This window comes from Tachypleus tridentatus, chromosome 3 (genome assembly GCF_004210375.1).
Source record: "Tachypleus tridentatus isolate NWPU-2018 chromosome 3, ASM421037v1, whole genome shotgun sequence".
NCBI classification, from domain to species: Eukaryota; Metazoa; Arthropoda; class Merostomata; order Xiphosura; family Limulidae; genus Tachypleus; species Tachypleus tridentatus.
Window position 1 is genome coordinate 7,818,969 of NC_134827.1, and position 20,169 is coordinate 7,839,137.

The 20,169-nt window shown below is 33.6% G+C and overlaps 1 protein-coding gene across 1 annotated transcript in view; it reads right to left on the reverse strand.

Moving 5' to 3' along the window:
* LOC143246289 (putative G-protein coupled receptor CG31760) overlaps positions 1–20,169 on the reverse strand; it is a 121,686-nt gene that overhangs the window by 76,236 nt on the left and 25,281 nt on the right. The gene's annotated exons all lie outside the window — the stretch shown is intronic.

A 20,169-nucleotide genomic window follows, 5' to 3' on the forward strand; every position in this document is an offset into this window, starting at 1 on the left:
AACTGGAAATTAATTATATTTCGGCATAATTATCGAACTATTATTTGTGATAAGCCACTTACCAATAGTAATGGCTATTTTACACATGTTTATTGAAACTGACTACGATGGACTATGCTAGACATTTTTACACATCCCCCCCTTTAACGCCTTAATCCCAAATGATGAGGTCGTTCGATATTTTTTACGCCATGAACCTTTACACCCTGGTGGCTGGCCCAGTCACAGAGTATATAGCATCAACACACTAACCGCCACGCCAAGCCATACCCATTTTCCGCTTTATCTTGAGAATGTTGACAAGAAAGTTTAAAAATAAATTCACTAAAGGGGGAATTTTTATACTATGAATTTCGCTAAAAGCTACATGAGGGCTATCTGCGCTAGCCGTCCCTAATTTAGCAGTGTAAGACTAGAGGGAAGGCGGCTAGTCATCACCACCATTGGATTGACCATAACATTATAGCGCTCCCACAGCTGAAAAGGCGAGCATGTTTGGTGTAACGGGTGAAACGACTGAAACAGTGTTTTAAGGCTTACTTAATACATAGGAAGAAATAGTTCCATAGAGTAAGCTTATAACTATTCTCCTTACATTCAAACTTAACATAAAACTTTAGTCTATTTAGTGAAATTACTCTATCCAGCCTTTTGTACAAATTATACTGGAAAGGCTGCGGAATATTTATTCTTTCATTTTTTATCTTACCACAAGTGACACATATATCAGTTTTGGTTTTTAGTACTAGCACGAGTGAATCATATCAGTTTCTTTTTCATCTTATCACACTGAATAATTAATTATAGATTAACATCCATTAATGCTATATTCATTTTTCATAGCAATATAAAAGTGGGTCATGGGATGATTTATTTTTATTCTTATCATACGCGAGAGATATGCCTGAAGAAGACCTCACTATAGAAGACGCAACGCCGTCTCTTTTTTTATCTTTCAAAACACAGTCACAGTCTATTAAAGTTTTCAAACCTAACATATAATATTTTTATATGATTATTTATAAGGATAATATATGGGTATGTAAGACTCGTTTATGATAATTTACTTGTGAACCAAACCAAGCTGAAAATAATGTCACAAATAAAAATAAAGTAAAATATACATAATAGAAAGAAAGTCGACATGTTGACAACTGGCATTAGTTGAGACAATCACAATTAATGATAAACTCATATTCGATACAAAACTAGAACACAGGATTGTTCAGTTGTAATTGAAATATTTACAAAGAGTTGGGTTATATGCAAGTTTTACTTATTAGGTTGTTTGTTTTTCATATAAAATTCACCAAGGACTCTATGCATACACTTGGTTACCTATCAATACGTTCGTTACCTATACGTTCTGTATGTGAATCATATGTTAATTTATTTACGTGAGTGAGAATTTACATGGCAATTCATTCACGTCAGCACGCAAGGTTCTGCTGAATTTATGATAAATTACTTTCAAGAGGGTCTCGTGTTGTAACGAGTGCCACAATCTAATTTTACTTAAGTTCAACACATTAATGAACGCGGTCCACCTCGTAATTTAATGTAACGTTAACAGATGTTTGTCAGTATTTCTTATATTGTTTGCTTGGAAAGGTTGTATTTGCGGGATTGTGGCTTTATGGAGATTAATTAATAATATAACGCGACACACGTTAGAACTTGTGAACCATAGGCTGTGTATCTAAGAACGATACAACAGTGCATTTGAATTACGTATTACTCCACTGTATAACCCTCTGTATAACTTTGTATAACCACTTGATATTACATCAAGCTAAGCCATGTTGATTTCAGATTCAAATATATTTCTCCTGCTTAAGGAGACAGGTACGAAATGTCAGAACATATTAAAACATTAAAAACAACCTGGCATGTTAAAACATTAAAAAGAACCTGAACATGTTGAAACATTAAAAACAGCCTGACATGTTAAAACATTAAAAAGAACCTAAACATGTTAAAACATTAAAAAGAACCTGAACATGTTAAAACATTAAAAACAACCTGAACATATTAAAATATTAAAAACAACCTGAATATCTAAAAGAAATATCCGTATGAACAATACAGTGTTTCAAGTGTCCTCATCATTTATCAATCCACACTTTTCATGGAATAAAGGTAATGAAAATCATCAAATTATTTACCAACTTTATTTTAGTTGAGTTACATGAATGTGCCTCGTAATCTTTCCTATAATAAATGTTACCCAACTGATATTAAAGCTATAGTAAGGATCTTTTCGTGTGTGTGTGTGTAAGGTAAAACAAACAAATGTGTGCTCTTTTCCAAAGGGCCATTAGTTCTATTTCGGACCTTGTACACAAAGAGACAAAAATAATATAAGTTCTAAATATACTTTTATGTCTTTAGTGGTCCGGCATGGTCATATAGTTAAGGCGATTGACTCACAATCTGAAGGTTGCAGATTCGAATCCCCATCACAACCAACGTGTTCACCCTTTCAACCAGGGGGGGGGCGTTATATTATGACAGTAAATGCCACTATTTGTTGGTAAAAGAAAATTCAACTCTGGGATGGTGATGGTGATAACTAGCTGCTTTCCCTCTAAACTTTCATTGCTCAATAAGAGCCAGCTACCGTAAATAACTTTTCTATAGTTTTGCATGAAATTCAAAACAATTCAAACCTTATCTCTTTGATGCTCGAATGTATACCGAAAATTCTTTGAAGATGTTCACACTTCTTCAGCCATTTTTCACAATTCTACCTATAAAAGACTGGTAAGGATGCACTGTAAGGATTACAACGTTATCGGACTAAAAGCGTCCATATTTCTCTTCCTCTGGTCTTCTGGCTTTTCTTGTAGCGACACCTTGTGGATTTGATTCAGTTATGTTGTGAAGAGTGCTTATTTTGAATTTGCTCAAAATTAACCTGATATTTTCAACCAATTCTTCTTTTAAGATGGCATGATGCGTATTAAAGAATTTCACGCGAACTACATCGTTTCTTTTGTTTTTGAAAGTTTTCTCATAGTTTTTGTTATGGACTCGATTATGTAAAAAAAATGTGTCTTTTAATTCGCTGCCATTAGATTCTTGAGATCACTGCGACTTTCAGCACGTATTCGATTCACTCAGGACATAACATAACCCTATGCCAGTTTAATAGCACGTATTTGATTCACTCAGGACATAGCATAACCCTTACTAGTCTTTCAGCTCGCCGAAGATCGTAAATTTGGATATCAAAAAACGTTTCTCATTATGAAAATTGCCTTACCGCAAATATATAAATAAAAGGCATATGCTGGGCCTAAATGTATTTAATCAATACACAATGACATTCAGAACGTAAACATTATTAGATATTTCAAATCACTAACTGACATAAAATGAAAAAATAAATACTTTAGACAAGTAAAACTGACTGATGTTATACATGCTTACAAAAAGTAAGAAACTAAATTTTAGACATTAAACCTAAGCAGTTGGTGTAACTTTTACCACGGTTTGGGAACTGTAGGTGCGCTATTTGGTTTGGTTGGGTTTGAATTTCGAGCAAAGCTACACAAGAGTTATCTGCGCTAGCCCCTAATTGAGCAGTGTAGGACTAGAGGGAAAGCAGCTAATCATAACCATCCACTGCCAACTCTTGGGCTACTCTTTTACCAAAGAATAGTGGGATTGGTCGAAACTTTATAACGTCCCCACGGCTGAAAGGACGAGCATGTTTGGTATGACGAGGATTCGAACCCACGACCCTTGGATTATAAGTTGAGTGACTTAACCAACTGGCCATGCCGACCAGGTGCACTATAAGAATGACGTTAAAATTTCACTATTTAGTTAAATAGAATAAGCTCAATAGATGGTACTTTATGTTGTCCATTAGCTCTTTCTCTATACTTTATCAGTTCAACAATATCCACTTCTGATTATCTTTCATTTTTCTTTTAATTTTCAATTTCACTGAATAAAATTTCACCGAATTTCTCTGCTTTATTTTGGTAAAACTGTTATCACCCATACCAGCATTACCAGGTTGGGCATAGCAGAAGTCACGCGAGCACTGAGGGCAGTCTTGAAAATTCCAGAGCTGAAGGATCTAATTGTCCAGAAAGCGGACGCCACACCAAATGAGATGGCCGTTGCTGCTCTAATGTCCCATGCCAAAGCTATACAATGAATATTGTACGTTGTAGAAACATATTTTGAACAGTTACTGTAGTTGATAAGACATTAGATCGTAGTGGCGCCCCTGGTAACAACTGTGGTATTTGTTTGTGTGAATTGTGTGTATGCATGACACCCTTAGCACCTTCCAATTGCACCTTCCCGTTATCCTACGAACTGTGAGATATAAGACACTGATCAGTGAATCTCTCTTTCTTCACAATAATTCTGTGGATCACTAGTGCTTCAAATACATGAAACGAGGGCGTATGTTCTTGAAAAACTACTTTACAAAAGTAGTTTATATTTCATGCCAAGACTGTATTTTTGCAGATCTATCAAAGCAGTTAGCAATCCCGGACTGTGAATCTAGGGATTCACAGTTTGTGCGGCCCGTTGCTACAAAAACCCACTTTTCACTTTGGGATTACGGGTGTTGGATAAGAAAGGCGGTCAATTTCTACCGTTCGATGAGACAAGAGCAGCTCAAGAGTTGGAGAAGGGCTTTATTGCCTTGATGCCTTTTCTATAATCTCGAAATTAGGGAAGGTGTGTAAAATCCTTCGCATGGCAGGCTTGAGAAAGTCGAATTTTTAACACTGTTGAATGAATCGGATCAGTAGTTAGCTTAAGAAATAACGGTAAAATTTAGAACTTCATCCTCGCTTTGGACATGCCACAAGTAGTATGTTTTACTAAATCCTCTGTGGTTATTGAAATTAAACACAAAGAAACACGATGGATTATCTGTGTTCTTCCTACCACGAATATCGAAACCCGGATTCTAGAGCTGTAAGTCCGCAGACGTCCCGCTACGTCACTGGGAGATTATTACTTTCTAACCATCATATAACTACTTTTGTTCATTTATACAACTCAAGCACCCACCTGATATGGAATATTTTACAAAGTTACTAATCAGTACATGTACAAATCAAACAATTTTAATTGTTATGCAGTTATCTGATTTAAAAATCCTAAAATCCGTGGTTTTAATGAACATGTTCATAAACTTTTCTCTCAATAAAACAATACAGTGCCTATCAAAACAAGTACTAAATATACGTGGCACTAGAATTAACGTTTCTCAAGTGTGTTACTCTTACGTGCAAGTTATGAATATGATATGTGTATTTCCCTACTAGACAATATCAAATGAATCACACTATCGTGCATCATCGTTTACAGAATTAAGATTCTTTTATTTAAATCAGACTGTCTATTTTAATCAGAGAGCTTCTAGATTCTATTTACTAAGGCAAAACTTCGATCATACAGATAGAGATTTTGAATATTTTAATTGAGGAGTAAATTCATTTTAGATTATTTAAAACTAGTTAATATTATGCTTTCATTTTTTATGAGAATAAATACATTTACCACATTATGTTTTATTACTTTTCATCGAAATACATCAGTGTCGTTACAGTAGCTGAGATAAAATAACCAGTTTTTTACTGAATAACAATATAATCAGAACGACACTTCAAGCAATAAAACTTGAAGCATCAGTAGAACCATTTTGGTGTTATGAGTTATATATTTAGGTGACTGAAGCAACTTACCGAGTCATTAAACTGGTATAAAGTAGACTTTGAAAACCAAAATAGTTGTACAACAATTCTGTTGAGTAAAATAATCAAAGAAAGCTCTTTCACTAGAGCCCGGCATGACGGTGGCAGGTTCGAATCCCCGTCGCATCAAACGTGCTCGTCCTTTCAACCGTGGTGACGTTATAATGTTAGAATTAAGTCCACTATTATTTGGTAAAAGAGTAGCCTAAGAGTTGGCGGTGGGTCCTACACTCTAAATTAGGGGCAGCTAGCGCAGATAGCCCTCAAGTAGCTTTGCTCGAAATTCAAACAAAACACAATCATTTACTAGCGTATTTCAGGAAATGTAATAAGACAATATTCTGATCTTCTACATCCTAAGGATTATGAAAAGCACAATATCCTTTCCGATACCCGTCTGAAAACCAGCTCAGTCAAAAACGTCAGAGATTATTGTAACATAGAAATTACTTCATAATCAAATCAACGTTTTGTAAACTCTTAACAACTAATAAATCATTTGATTCAGCTGAGCGTTTGGCGCATACGTGGAAAAGTATCTGCCTTACGTTTCATCAGGTGAGCAATTTATTATGTTTTTATTTCAGTCATTAATATATATATATATATATATTTATTACAATAAAGTTTTCTGAAAAAAATTATTCATTTTCAAAGAAGGAAAGGTTGTTTTGTACGCTTATGATATCACAATAAGACATCCAATAGATTTAACCCATTTTTCTTTACTGAACCACTACAAATTTCGATAAGAAAACTTTGTAATAACATTTTAACCATACTTTATCTGCTAACACGAAAAAAGCCACCTTGGCAAGCATACATGACGAAAAAGATTTTACGTAAAATGTTGTCATACATTTTCTGGCTGAAACATTTTCTCTCTTACTCTGATGTAATATTACACGTATTATTAACTACTAAATTTTCACGTAAATGCTGTATTTTTATGGCTCAAATGCTGTTCTTCTTTATTGTTACTTTGTATATAACAATATAGTAGAAAAAATAAGTTAGGAAAAAATCGATGCTTTATACAGTAATATGATTTTTTTTTAATTTCGCGCAAAGCTACTCAAGGACTATCTGCGCTAGCCGTATCTAATTTAGGAGTGTAAGACTAAAGAGAAGGCAGCTAGTCATCACCACCTACCGCCACCTCTTAGCCTACTCTTTCACCAACGAATAGTGGGATTGACAGTCACATTATAACGTCCCCACAGTTGTAAGGACCAGTATATTTGGTGGGACGGGAAGTCGAACGCCTTAATTCACTTGACCATGCCGCGCCGTATGATGTTGTACATCGTACCATTACACGACAGAATTATACCGAACTTAGAAAATTGTAACATTTTGACTAAACATAACTTGAAAAAGTGACACTTTTCAAACATGTGGTCTCTTCAGAGAAGCATTTAATTGTTTATGTAATGTAAGAAATGTTTATTAATACGTGGTTCAACGAATTTAACATTTAATAGAAGTTTTAGAATTGCTAAGCTCAACTGCTATGATATTTCGTATAAATTTCACAGTTGCTTGATTTAAATGGTATTACAATATTTAATACTAAATTTCTCAGCTGCTAGGTTCAACTGGTATATTAATATTTGACACAAATTTGAGAGTTGCTTGATTTAAATGGTGTACCAATATTTAAAACTAAATTTTCAGCTGTAAGGTTAAACTGGTATAATAATATTTAATACAAATTTCAGAGTTGCTTGATTTAAATGGTATAACAAACAAACAGGTAAATTAGTAAGAAAATATTCAATACACACTTCAGAGTTCTTTCATTCAATAGGTATAATAATATTTAGTGTACCTTTCAAAGTCACTTGGTTCAATACGTATAACAACATTTAGTGTACATTTCATAGTTACTTGGTTCAACAGGTATAACAACATCTAGTGTACATTTCATAGTTACTTGGTTCAACAGGTATAACAACATTTATTGTACATTTCATAGTTGCTTTATTCAATAGGTATAACAATATTTAATGCACATTTCAGAGTTTCAGAATATATATTTTTATGAATCCTTGTCGAAAGGTTTAATGTTTCGCTAATACGCTTCAAATAAAATAACGGTACATAATAACTTTGTCATTCTTTCCATTTATCAACGGCCCGGCATGACCAGGTGGTCAAGGCGTTCGACTCGTAATCTGAAGGTCGCGGATTCGAATCCCCGTCGCACCAAACATGCTCGCCCTTTCAGCCGTGGGGGCGTTATTATGTTACAGTCAATCCCACATGTTGGTAAAACAGTAGCCCAAGAGTTGGCGGTGGGTGGTGATGACTAGCTGCCTTCCTTCTGGTCTTACACTGCTAACTTAGGGACGGCTTTGCGCGAAATTGGCAAAACAAACTTATCAACGTCTGTTCATGCAAGAAAATGTATATAAGAGTCTCTTATATGTGAAACTATAAGCAAAAGTTTCTGTATACGAATATTATCGTTAGTTATCGTCTTTGTTTCATAGTTAAATGTTTGAAAGGAAAGAAACGCATTGACATTCTTATAAGGTCTAATTTAATATTATAGAATAAACAAACATTCTTTGAAGCTAAAAAATATTTTTTCTACACAATATTCTGTATGAATCTTTATGATTTTTGTTATTATATCTTTTAATTATTTTTGTTATTACCAATATTCAAACGTAGTAAATGTGAATATGTTTTCATAGACGATAAAGAAATAAACTCTTGTATGTATTCTGGATAGATAGGGGAAAAGCTGATATACGATCGGACAAAATTGTTTACGATTAAAACACAAATCCAAGAAAATACTTCGGTAACAATCCGGAATAGGTAAAAAGAAACTTTAGGAAATAGTACACTCAGTTTCATGAAAAATCACTGCGAAGGACGTTTTATTTTTATCTAATTGAATACAAAATATTTCGATAGATGAGATTGACTTCCAATCCATTTCTCCATGTTGTGACCGTCAAAGGAAGATAAATGCTTTTCTATTCACTTACGACTTACACGTGTATATATGGAATGACTTCAAGGAATTATAAACTTTAAGGAAAGTTGTTGATAATTATATAATTTTAGGGGTAAATAAAAATATCAAGTAACTAAAGTTAGTATTCAGCTTAAAACTTGTTTAAAAGCATATTTTAGTTCAGATTCCAAACACATAAAACGTTATGCATTAAAAACCGCCTAGTTTTCAAAACAATTTATTTTATGCGTATAAGTGAACTGGTTTGCTTATCGGAAATGAGTTGTATCCTGACTTTAGAAAACCGTATAACGATTAAACCCATAAGGGCAGTAAGAAAATATATTTAAAATATGTAATGGAATAAAATACGCGTAGTTAATCAGAGGCCTTCATGCCATTTTCATGAAGTACATTTTTTCTTTAATTATTCCGTTCACAAAGATACGTCAGTGAACTTCCCAGGGTATTGTAATAAGCTGAAAGAGTTTGCGAAATTTTTCAAGTTAGCAGTAGCTTAAATTTTCCAAATTACTTCGAGTTTCAAGTTTAAAAATGAATGTGTGAAGTTAACGCTTTTTCATCATTGTGAAACCAGAGAACAATTATAAAGTTGGTAACAACGATAGGAAGTGGTTACTCAACATTCAGAGATTTATTTCGTTTAAAATATTTTCAGTTATTAATTGTGCCACTCCTATTTAAGTTAGCATTATTTTCAACAATAACGTATTAACGATATTAACATAAAAAAATCAAGGTTCAAATTAGTGGCGACTAAGAATTCTAATGTAAACATGTTAAAAATATTAACAATATCTTTACATTTTTACTAACTAATATTGTTTATTCTAAATTCTTCATCCATGGCATTGGTCAAGGTAATTAATATAACATTGTTGTAACTAGTACTACAGCATCCAAAAATATAAATTTTGTTAAATGTAGCTGAGATGAAACAATACAAATCGGCATATGCTTCGTGAAGTTATTTTTTTTCCCCATTGGTTGTGGGGGCTTACACTGCTAAATTAGGAAGGCTAGCGCAGAAAGCCGTCGTGTAACTTTGCGCGGAATTCAAAAAACAAACAAACAAGCCATTGGCCCCGTATGGAAAAGTTTTCAAATAAGGATGTATTGAATGTCTATTTTGTCAGAGTAATACTGTTACTACGCTGAAAATGCCATATTTTTCTTTTATTCTTTTTTTCCCTTTTAATGTTTTCATATAAAATAGATTGAAATAATTATACATCAGTATAAATAACGTGATTCATGAATAAAAAAATGTTGCAGACGTGCGACATCTATCGTAAAGAAATTAAGTCTTACAATAAAGGTTATTTTAGAAATTAGTGTCACAAAATTGACTGCCATTATAGCATTGAGAAAATTTAAGAGCATTTTTCTTTGCAGGTATTTTAAGATAATGATTGAACATCGAAGAACATGGAAATATGACCTGTACTGAATGTATTCAGTACTCGTGGTTTTCAAGATTGTTATTTGGAAAGCTGACATTTTAAACACCTTCTATAGTCAATAAATACGTATAGACATTCGGCCTACTGCAATAGTCTTTTAATAAATTCTATTCTATAAAATATTACAGCCATTCAACCTATTGTAACCGGCTTATGGGACACCTTGAATATTTCAGTTATTAAGAATTAAACAAGAATCTTTGTCGTCACCGACAAAAACTTTATAAATTGTAATCATACTGTTGATATTTCATGATTGTCTGCGACCATTTCAGTAATGCGTGTGTGTGTTTTTCTTAAAGCAAAGCCACAAAGGGCTATCTGCTCAGCCCACCGAGGAAAATCGAACCCCTGATTTTAGCGTTGTAAATCCAGAGACATACCGCTGTACTAGCGGGTGACCCATTTCAGTAACGTTGTAACGCTTATTTTTATTTGTGGAGTAGAAAGACTAAGAACTTTCAGTAGATAACGTATCATATAATTTTTCAGGAATCGTATATTGGGTCAGTAAAAAGAAGGGTGATTAGATTATTGGTGTCATTGTTAACTTAATTCAAATAATGAATGTTATTCTCTACACATAAAATTTATTATTGCTTAATTGTTTTTGGTTTTTTTTTATTTCGCACAAAGCTACTCGAGGGCTATCTGTGCTAGCCGTCCCTCATTTAGCAGTGTAAGACTAGAGGGAAGGCAGCTAGTTATCACCACCCACCGCCAACTCGTGGGCTGCTCTTTTACCAACGAATAAAGGGATTGACCATCACATTATAAAGCCCCCACGGCTGAAAAGGCGAGCAAGTTTGGCGCGATGGGGATGCGAACCCGCGACCCTCAGATTGCGAGTCGCACGCCTTAACACGCTTGGCCATGCCGGGCCTATTATTGCTTAAAGTGGATAAAAATAGTCAATAAGTTTATCTTTTGCTCGAAATTAATTAGTTGTTTTGGAAACTTTGCTATGACATATAAATTACATTTTATATCTAAACATAATGAGCTGTTTGATTTATGAAATATGATATAATTATTTTCACAAACAAAATGTTTTAAAACATAAACAAAGAATTTGATACTCTTTAATTACTATAATTAATACAATACAGATTTTAATCTAAAGTCATTTTTACGATATACTCCCCAACAACTCCCAGATTCCTTTCTGATAGTCCCTCCCCCTCTGTGGGACAGCTGTAAGTCTTCTGATTTGCAACGCTACAATCGTGGATTCGATTCCCCTCGATGGACATAACAGATAACTCGATGTGGCTTTCTCCCAATGAAACACGCAAACACCTTTCTGATAAAAATGATTTTTCAACAGTTATCAGTTTAAGATTACTACAAATTTACGTAGTCCGTGTGCGATGTAGAAGTTCAAGGTTCAGTTGCATTATAATGAGTTACTTTGAAACGATAAATAAAAGAAATTAAATTATTGTAATTTATAGAAGAGTTAAATAAGTATAATTGTTTCTTGAACCATCTTTAAATCGATACGTTGCGTTAAAAGTCTACAATGTATTAAACAAGAGAGCAAAGATGGGTCTACCGATTGTCAAGTGTCATTTTGATTCCTCTCTTAAGGATCGCAAAGTATAAACATTTAACATGGTACTCCCTAGAGTTCCACCTAAGTTAAACGTCTTTTTTGTGTCATTTCAGCTAATTTTAATAGCACAAAGTACTGCTGCATACATTAAAATGTAAAGTGCTAATCTAAGTTATTAACATTAAAAATAAAGACATAAATATACTTCAGTTTGAATTATCAGAAAAATAATTATTCAAGTAAAAAGTGTTTTAATTAAAATCCTTATCTGTGTAAACAACATTTGCCAGATTTAAAAATCTGGAAATTTTCAGATTCAATGGGAAAAATAAGGCACAAAGGACTGTTTTAATTATATAAATATAACACATGCTGTTTTATTTTGAGTGGATAATTTATAAAAATTGATATTTTATTGATAATCATGCAATTAAAATTTTGTTTAAAGATTTTGGAATCAAACACTGACTGGTCACTTTATTAATACTACCTCCCATATTTGGCTAACACTCCATATTTTGATGTATACAAAAACAACAACAAAAACAACTAATCATGTGGTGTGTCAAGCCATTTCTTTGACCTCTTAAATAGAGAAAAGTGCAGTAATAAAGTGGTTTGTTTGCAAGACACTACAAATGAACAAGAGGTCTCGTCGACATTTCATGGCACGATCGTGATTGATTGTTCAAAAGAATCTGTGTCAAAAGACTACAGTATCTATACTAAAATCTGCGTTCTACATCAGCTAGTGATAGATGATATGACATATTTGTAAGGTGCAAATTACCTCGATCCCATTGTATTTCTTTGGAATGAATATAAACACCATATTGGCCACTACACTCTTGTCCTGACACTTATGAACTAATCGCAGACCTTAGTTCTCGATTAATGGGTTACAAATGGAGGAGTTATTTTCCATCATCTTGAGGTGCTTATAACATGTTCAGGTTATTATTGAGTCATAAAGCTGTTCTTCCCCATATTATAATATTGAGTTAGGTTCTAATAATAAGGTAAGTTGGGGTAGCTCACGTTTTCAACTCCCTTTCCCATTTCCATAAAAAGTCATTCACTATAAGTAATACAACTAAAGTTGTGAAGAAGGTAAAATGACCTGGAGAAGTAAACACTTTTAACATTGGTTTCAGTTTTGGTATAATTTTTCTATCATTTTCTTCATGTGTGAATTGGATATTAGTGCGAAATTTCAGCCTTTGATTTCTAACTACGTTTTATGAGATTCCTTATAATTTCTAAAATATGATAATATTTTAAGTACCCCTTGTTTCTGGAGAATGCTTACACCTCCAACGTTTATTGAAAGAAGTGTCATTCCTACCTTTCTTGTAGTTCTGATACACGTGATATAATACAAAAAAGTCTAGCTTTATAAGAATATAAAACTGACACACACTGCTGGCCAAAATCTTAAGGCCAATGAACATAAAGACAAAATATGCATTTTGCGTTATCAGACTCAACCACTTATTTGAGTAAAGCATCAAAAGATGAAAATAAGAAAAGGGTAAAATTAAAATAAAAACTATTTTAGCATTTAATAGGGAAAATGTGAACACTGTAAAATTAGCCTAAATACTTGCTGGTCAAAAGTTTAAGATCATACCAAAAAGAAGTCCTAACAGGGTAGGAAATGCCCAACAAGAGATCTCTGTGGTGAGTTGCACAGCCGTCATTGCGAATAACTTCAAACATTCGCTTTGGCATGGTCGATATAAGCGTTTACAGAAGGTTGGCTGGAATGTTATTCCAAGTGGTGAAGATGGCTTCAGGAAGATCATGCACTGTTTGAAATTGACGTCTATTTCTATAGACTTCCCTTGTCATGCACCCCAAACATTTTAAATGAGGTTCAGTTCCGGCGAACACGCTGGATGGTCCAAAATAATCACGTTATTCGCCATGAAAAAGTCCTTTGTCCTGCGAGCATTGTGGATTGCAGCGTTTTTCTGCTGAAAGATCCAGTCATTTCCACACAAGCGAGGGCCTTCAATCAATAAGGATGCTCTCTCCAACATGCCAATGTAGCTAGATGCTTTTTGACGCCCCTTTCCAGTATAATTTGTACAAAAGGCTGGATAGAGTAATTTCACTAAATAGTTTGTTTGTTTGTTTGTTTTGGAATTTCGCACAAAGCTACTCAAGGGCTATCTGTGCTAGCCGTCCCTAATTTAGCAGTGTAAGACTAGAGGGAAGGCAGCTAGTCATCACCACCCACCGCCAACTCTTGGGCTACTCTTTTACCAACGAATAATGGGATTGACCGTCACATTATACACCCCCACGGCTGGGAGGGCGAGCATGTTTAGCGCGACGCGGGCGCGAACCCGCGACCCTCGGATTACGAGTCGCACGCCTTACCCGCTAGGTCACTAAATAGACTAAAGTTTTATGTTAAGTTTGAATGCAAGGAGAATAGTGATAAGCTTACTCTTTGGAAATATTTTTTCCTATATATTAAGTAAGCCTTAAAACACCAGTTCAGTCGTTTCACTCGTTACACCAAACATGCTTGCCTTTTCAGCTGTGGGGGCGCTGTAATGTTATGGGCAATTCCACTATTCATTGGTAAAAAAGTAGCCCAAGAGTTAACGGTGGGTGGTGATGACTAGTTAACTTCACTGTATAACGTGAAGCTCCATTGTTCCATGGAAGGAGAAAGCACCCTAGATAATGATGGAACCTTCTCCACTGTGTCGTGTAGAAAATGTCTCCGGTGGGATATCATTATCGTGCCAGTAACGTTGGAAGCCATTTGGACCATCCAGGTTAATTTTTTGTCATCAGAGAACAAAATCTTCGCCAACTGTTTTACGTCCCATGTTTGGTGCTTCTCAGCAAAGTTTAACAGAGCTGTTTCTTGGTGTGAAAAGAGGCGTGGCCTTTAAAGACGTTTACGGTTTTTAAAGCCTTTCTCTCGTAGATGCCGTCTTATTGTTCTTGAGCTGCATTCTGCGTCCGTAACGGCCTTAATCTGGTTCGACGATCGGCTGATGTCTTGCCGGACAACCAGTCGAATCCTCCTGCTTATCGCCGGCGAAATTTTCTTGGGCCAATTACACTTGAAAATTTTGTTCCGTATCCCTCAGAAGCAGTTTTACTACGCCCAATCTCACCAGCAATGACACGTTGAGAGAGACCTTGCGTTTTGCAGCTCGGCAATTCTACCACGTTCAAACTCTATCAACTACCTAATGTAACACAGGAAATGTCAGTGGGAGATGTTGAAAACGCTAATGCTTGAACACAAATGACTAAATGTCGTTACGTATTTACCAATTAACGCTTCGTTTCAGTATGATCTTAAACATTTGACCAGCTAGTATTTAGGCTAATTTCATAGTGTTCACATTTTTCTTATTAAATGCTATAAAAGTTTTTTTATTTTATCTTCCCTTTTCTTATTTTCATCTTTCGAAGCTCTACTCAAATAAGTGGTTGAGTCCAACAACGTAAAATGCATTTTTTTTTTTTTATGTTCATTGGCCTTTAGATTTTGGCCAGGAGTGTATGTAGTTAATAAAGATTCTAGTAAACAATATACATGAAAACACTTTTATCTAATTATTATAAAAAAAAGAAACTTATTTGAGTGTGAGTAGATTATTTACATAATTGACTTTGAAAACGTAGAAACTGTATTTTTTGTCATCTTCTAAATATCAAGTAACCTTGTAACATCACACAGGCCTAATATGGTTTTATTGTACTGATATTTTTACATGTTCTAGAGTCATTTCTGTACGATGAATCCGAAAATCACATTTGCTTTTCTACAACAAGTACAGATTTTTTTTCACAAAACGTCATATGTACTTTTACAAACGTGAATCATTTTCATTGAAATCGGGGTCACATTTTGTTATGCTTAAAATGATGACAACTATTTGTTATAGATTTCTGTAGACCATTTGTGACATGAGAGTCATGTCGATCGTTCTATAGCCCGGAAATAATAATAAATGTTCTATGTGGTAAATGAAATAACATTTTGTTATTTTGTAAAAAATTTTTAATGTGATAGAAAAATGAATACCATTTATGATTTCACCAGTAATGAATTATGTAAAATCCGTTTTTAAAAACTAAACAACTTTCATGAATTTTAAATGTGCCGTCTTGTGTAATTAGTTTGTTCGTAATAAACATAGCACATTTCTTTTTCATTAAAATCTGAAATGACTCTAACATTAATTAATATCTTTTAAATCATACTTAATGAGTAAACTATTAATATCAATAGATTATTATGTCAACTTTATTAGAAATGTTGATGTTGCTTAAAATAAAATGTTTGGAAGCTTGCTGCCAAAACGTTATTGTAAGCATAGCTGAAGATTTCTTGTTGTATTTCTGCTTTGTGTTAAAATTTTCAAACAAAAAATAGAATTCTGCAAAGTAAGAGATTGTGGATTGCACCATAAAGATAATGAACGAGTTATTCATAACGCAAGTAATTAAGCCAGAATGTACTTGCTAATAATAAACGCATTTTACTCAAAGACAGTGGTTTTGATATTCTCCGAGTTATCGAAATAAATGTTATTACAAGGGATATATATTAAATGAAAAACTATTTTGCAGAATATGAATGAACTTTGGCATCCCGACAAAATAACTAACTGTTGCGAAATAAATGGTTAATCTTTACCGATATTCAATAGCCAGCTTTAGCTTTCATAAAATAACTAATCATTCATCATGCTTTTCTTTTCTGAACCTGGAAAAACATCCTGACGAATAAAGAAACCTACATTTTCAATAAAAGGAGAAGCGAGATACGAGCAGCCAATCAAATCGATAGAATTCTAGCCTCAGTATGTCATTTTGTGTAGTATTAGCACCCCATTGCATGAGGAGTAGCCTCTAGGAAAAAAGACAAACTTTCTTTCGTGCAGTTATTCTTCTATAATAAAAAAATCACAGACACTGGTCAATGTAATAAACTGTGAACTTACAATCTTCTCTATTGTCACGTTATGACAAGACTCGTTTATTTTTTTAGAAATTCCTCCCAAAACTATAATAGAAATATTTGCGCGAGCTGATTTCGAAGTACCGGGTAAACAGCTAGCTGTAACCACCCATCATCAGTTGTTAGAATACTCTTATAGAATAATGAGATTTGTTTGTCACTCGTTCACTGCGATTTTACGACAACAGTACGTGAGCCATAAACCCTCACGTTCTTGATCCTAGGCCACACCCAAACCACTATACAAAGAATTCATCACCACTTACCACTAACTCTTATGGCTATTCTTTTATCAACAAATAACGGGATTGACCGTAACTTTATAACGTCCCCACGGCTGAAAGGGCGAGCAAGCATGTTTGGCGGGATGAAGATTCGAACTCGCTTTCCTCAGTTTGCGACAAAGTTCCCTAATCACCTAGCCATGTTAGGCTGTAATATTTCTAGACCTAAAATGTTATATGTAAAGAAAGGCTTAATTCAGTGGCTATTTTCGCTCTACGCTCTATATTTTAGTTGTGATATGATAGCATTTGAAAAATAAAATAAGAACGATTCATTGCCTTACTGTAAACAAATTAATAAAAAACACCGCGTCTCAGCAATTTATTGCATTATTGTATTTGATATTATTTAAATGTAACTTTTATTAATGGAGTTAAAGTCAGAGGAAATCAACCATAAAAATATGGGAATTTTCATCATTAACATTTGGTTTCAGTTTATCTGTACTGACAACACCGTATTTTCGTATTCTACACTTTAGTTTGTAATGTAAATTGCTTTGCTGATATTAGCTCATTCTTTTATAATTTATATCCCAATCACCTATTAACTTTGTACTTTATACTTTAAAGCCTTACTAAATTAAAGGATAATAATATATAAAAACATTTTAAATTTAAAAATATTTACCAATATTCTATGAAATTAGCTAACCTATTTCTCTTCCATTTCCGTGTTCTTTATTTAGGTGTCTCCAACAGAGTTTTCCTCGTTACAGAAGACACCATAAAAATAAATAACATGTCAAAGTGTTACATTTACAACTACTAAATGTACTTTCGCAGAGTCCCCGAAAGTGTTTTGTTTTAACACTATATAAAACCAAAATTAAGAGTAAGTTATATTTCTATTTCTTGCTTTCCAAGTTCATATACAATCCTGTGCCATAGTATACAAAGTGCATAATTTTTCTTCTGATTCATGGCATACGCACGTTTACTGACGTCACAACAGTAAAAACTGCAACGTTAAAATGTCTCTTATGTGGTGTCATTTTAGTGTCTACTGACTCACTGACTGTCAACACACTATTGTATGCTGGTATGAGTGGTTAAAACGAATAATCCTACTAGGCGGCTTCTGGCCCTCTTTCCCGAAAATAAAAGTAAAATTGCAGTTTTGACTATGCAACTGTTTAATAATACTTTGTTGTGTAGTTTAATTGTTGTGAATTTACGTCATGCTACTCGAACTTACTGATTTTTATCGTTGATTTAAATGAGTATTGTTACGTCAGTCTACAGTATATATATATGTACATATAAACTAACATCTTAGTACATGTTAAGTAACTTAGTAAAAGTGAAAAGATGAAATTAGACTGCATGATTGTGAGTGTAGTCATAAATAGCGTACATCAGCCATTTCTGAAGTAAAAGTATCTCAGTTTGTGTTGTAATAATAGAAATAGAGAAGAATGGTTTGTCTTGTCAAAGGGGTGTTCTAAAATAATTGAACCCGCCTGTGTGGACTTTAACGAAAAAGAGACAATTATTTAAAGCTTTGGATATAACTGTGACAAACAATAGCATAACTATTGTTTTGTACGTACGTTTGACTTGTTTTAAGCATGTTATTGTAAACAAATGATTTGCCTGTTGTTCGTTTGTTGTTTGAAATTTATCGCCAACAACTCACAGACACTTACTATATATATATAATACAACCCTATAAAATCTGACATAAACTAAAGAAAATTAAACTTTGCAATAATAATGAAAAAAGGCAACAATTTACTAAGATACTTTAAAATATTAAATCTATCTTTAGTACATAAATCTCGTGACGTTCTGAAAAGATTTAAGTCCATTTATAGAGTATGAAAATTAAATAAAGTTAGTAGTTTGAAAAATGGTGAGATGAACTGATTATTTTTATTAAAATTGGGAAAATAAAATGAGTTTCTCGATCTAGTTCTAGCTTAGCTGATTTTATAATTTATATCGCTGAAAAAAGTACAGTATGTTTATAATTATTTGAAAGTTTACGTAGTTAAAGAGAACTGAAAAAAATCCTATTTACTGTTCATTAAAAAATTAACAAATTATAAACAGCAAAAAAGGTTCTTAAGAACCTTTGATAAGATTTTTGACATCGAATTAATTATTTTTCAGTGAATTAACAGTAAATAAATACCTTACAATTTAATATGAGCATTGTAAGTCTACCGATTTACAACCCTAAAATCAGGTGTTCGATTCCCCTCGGTGGGCTCAGCAGATAGCCCAATGTAGCCTTGTTATAAGGAAAACACATACATTATGAGGTAACAATAAACAAACGAATGCTAAATATAATTGAACTAACATAATGCTATTTTATCTGCTTAAATACTTTAAATAAATTACTTGGAGTTTGAAATACAGTGGGTAATAAGACATGGAGTAATTTCTGTTTCTTAGGCTCATCTTTCCTTCTCTACTATCAGTTAAAATATTTTGAGTGTTCTCCCTGATGAAAAACTATGAACAGCACTCACTTCATTCCACCAACTAAAAGCACTCTGATACGCCAAAGGTCCAGCCTCATTAGTATTGAAATAGACGTAAGCAGAGAGCATTCATCTCAAAAATACCACCATTAAACCATTAAAGGTCTGTCTTAAAATAACAGTTTCACAAAGAACCTTTATAGTCCGTCGTTTCTAGCAACGAATTTGAAAAATTATAGTTAATTAAATATCATACTAAAATGTATTTGTATAAGTAGCCAGAATGTCATTCATGCATACATTTTAGATTTTCTTTGGAGAGATTCTTTCAAACATTCTTAAAGTCAAAACAACTAAAATAAAAGTCCTATAGATTTATTTACACGTTTCTCAAGCGTTTCGTTGAAACGATACACCCGATTTAACTCTTCTTATGTGAGTTGTACACTGCTAGAACGTCGGTTTCTCAGCGCTTGAACACAAATACAAAGGCGCTTCTTCGACTTGACCGATACGTTTTCGTCTGTATGAGAATGAATAGCTTTTTTTTTTCCATTTCTTGAGGTACGCAACTTGTGTACACGTGATTTATGTTGCTTTTTCAATGGAGATTATTCTCGAATATGTTGCGTTCTGTTGTCTGTTATCTAAACACCTTTTATCACAGTTTTTTATGTTCGTGTATTCTCACCTGTTACAAGACAATGCGCTT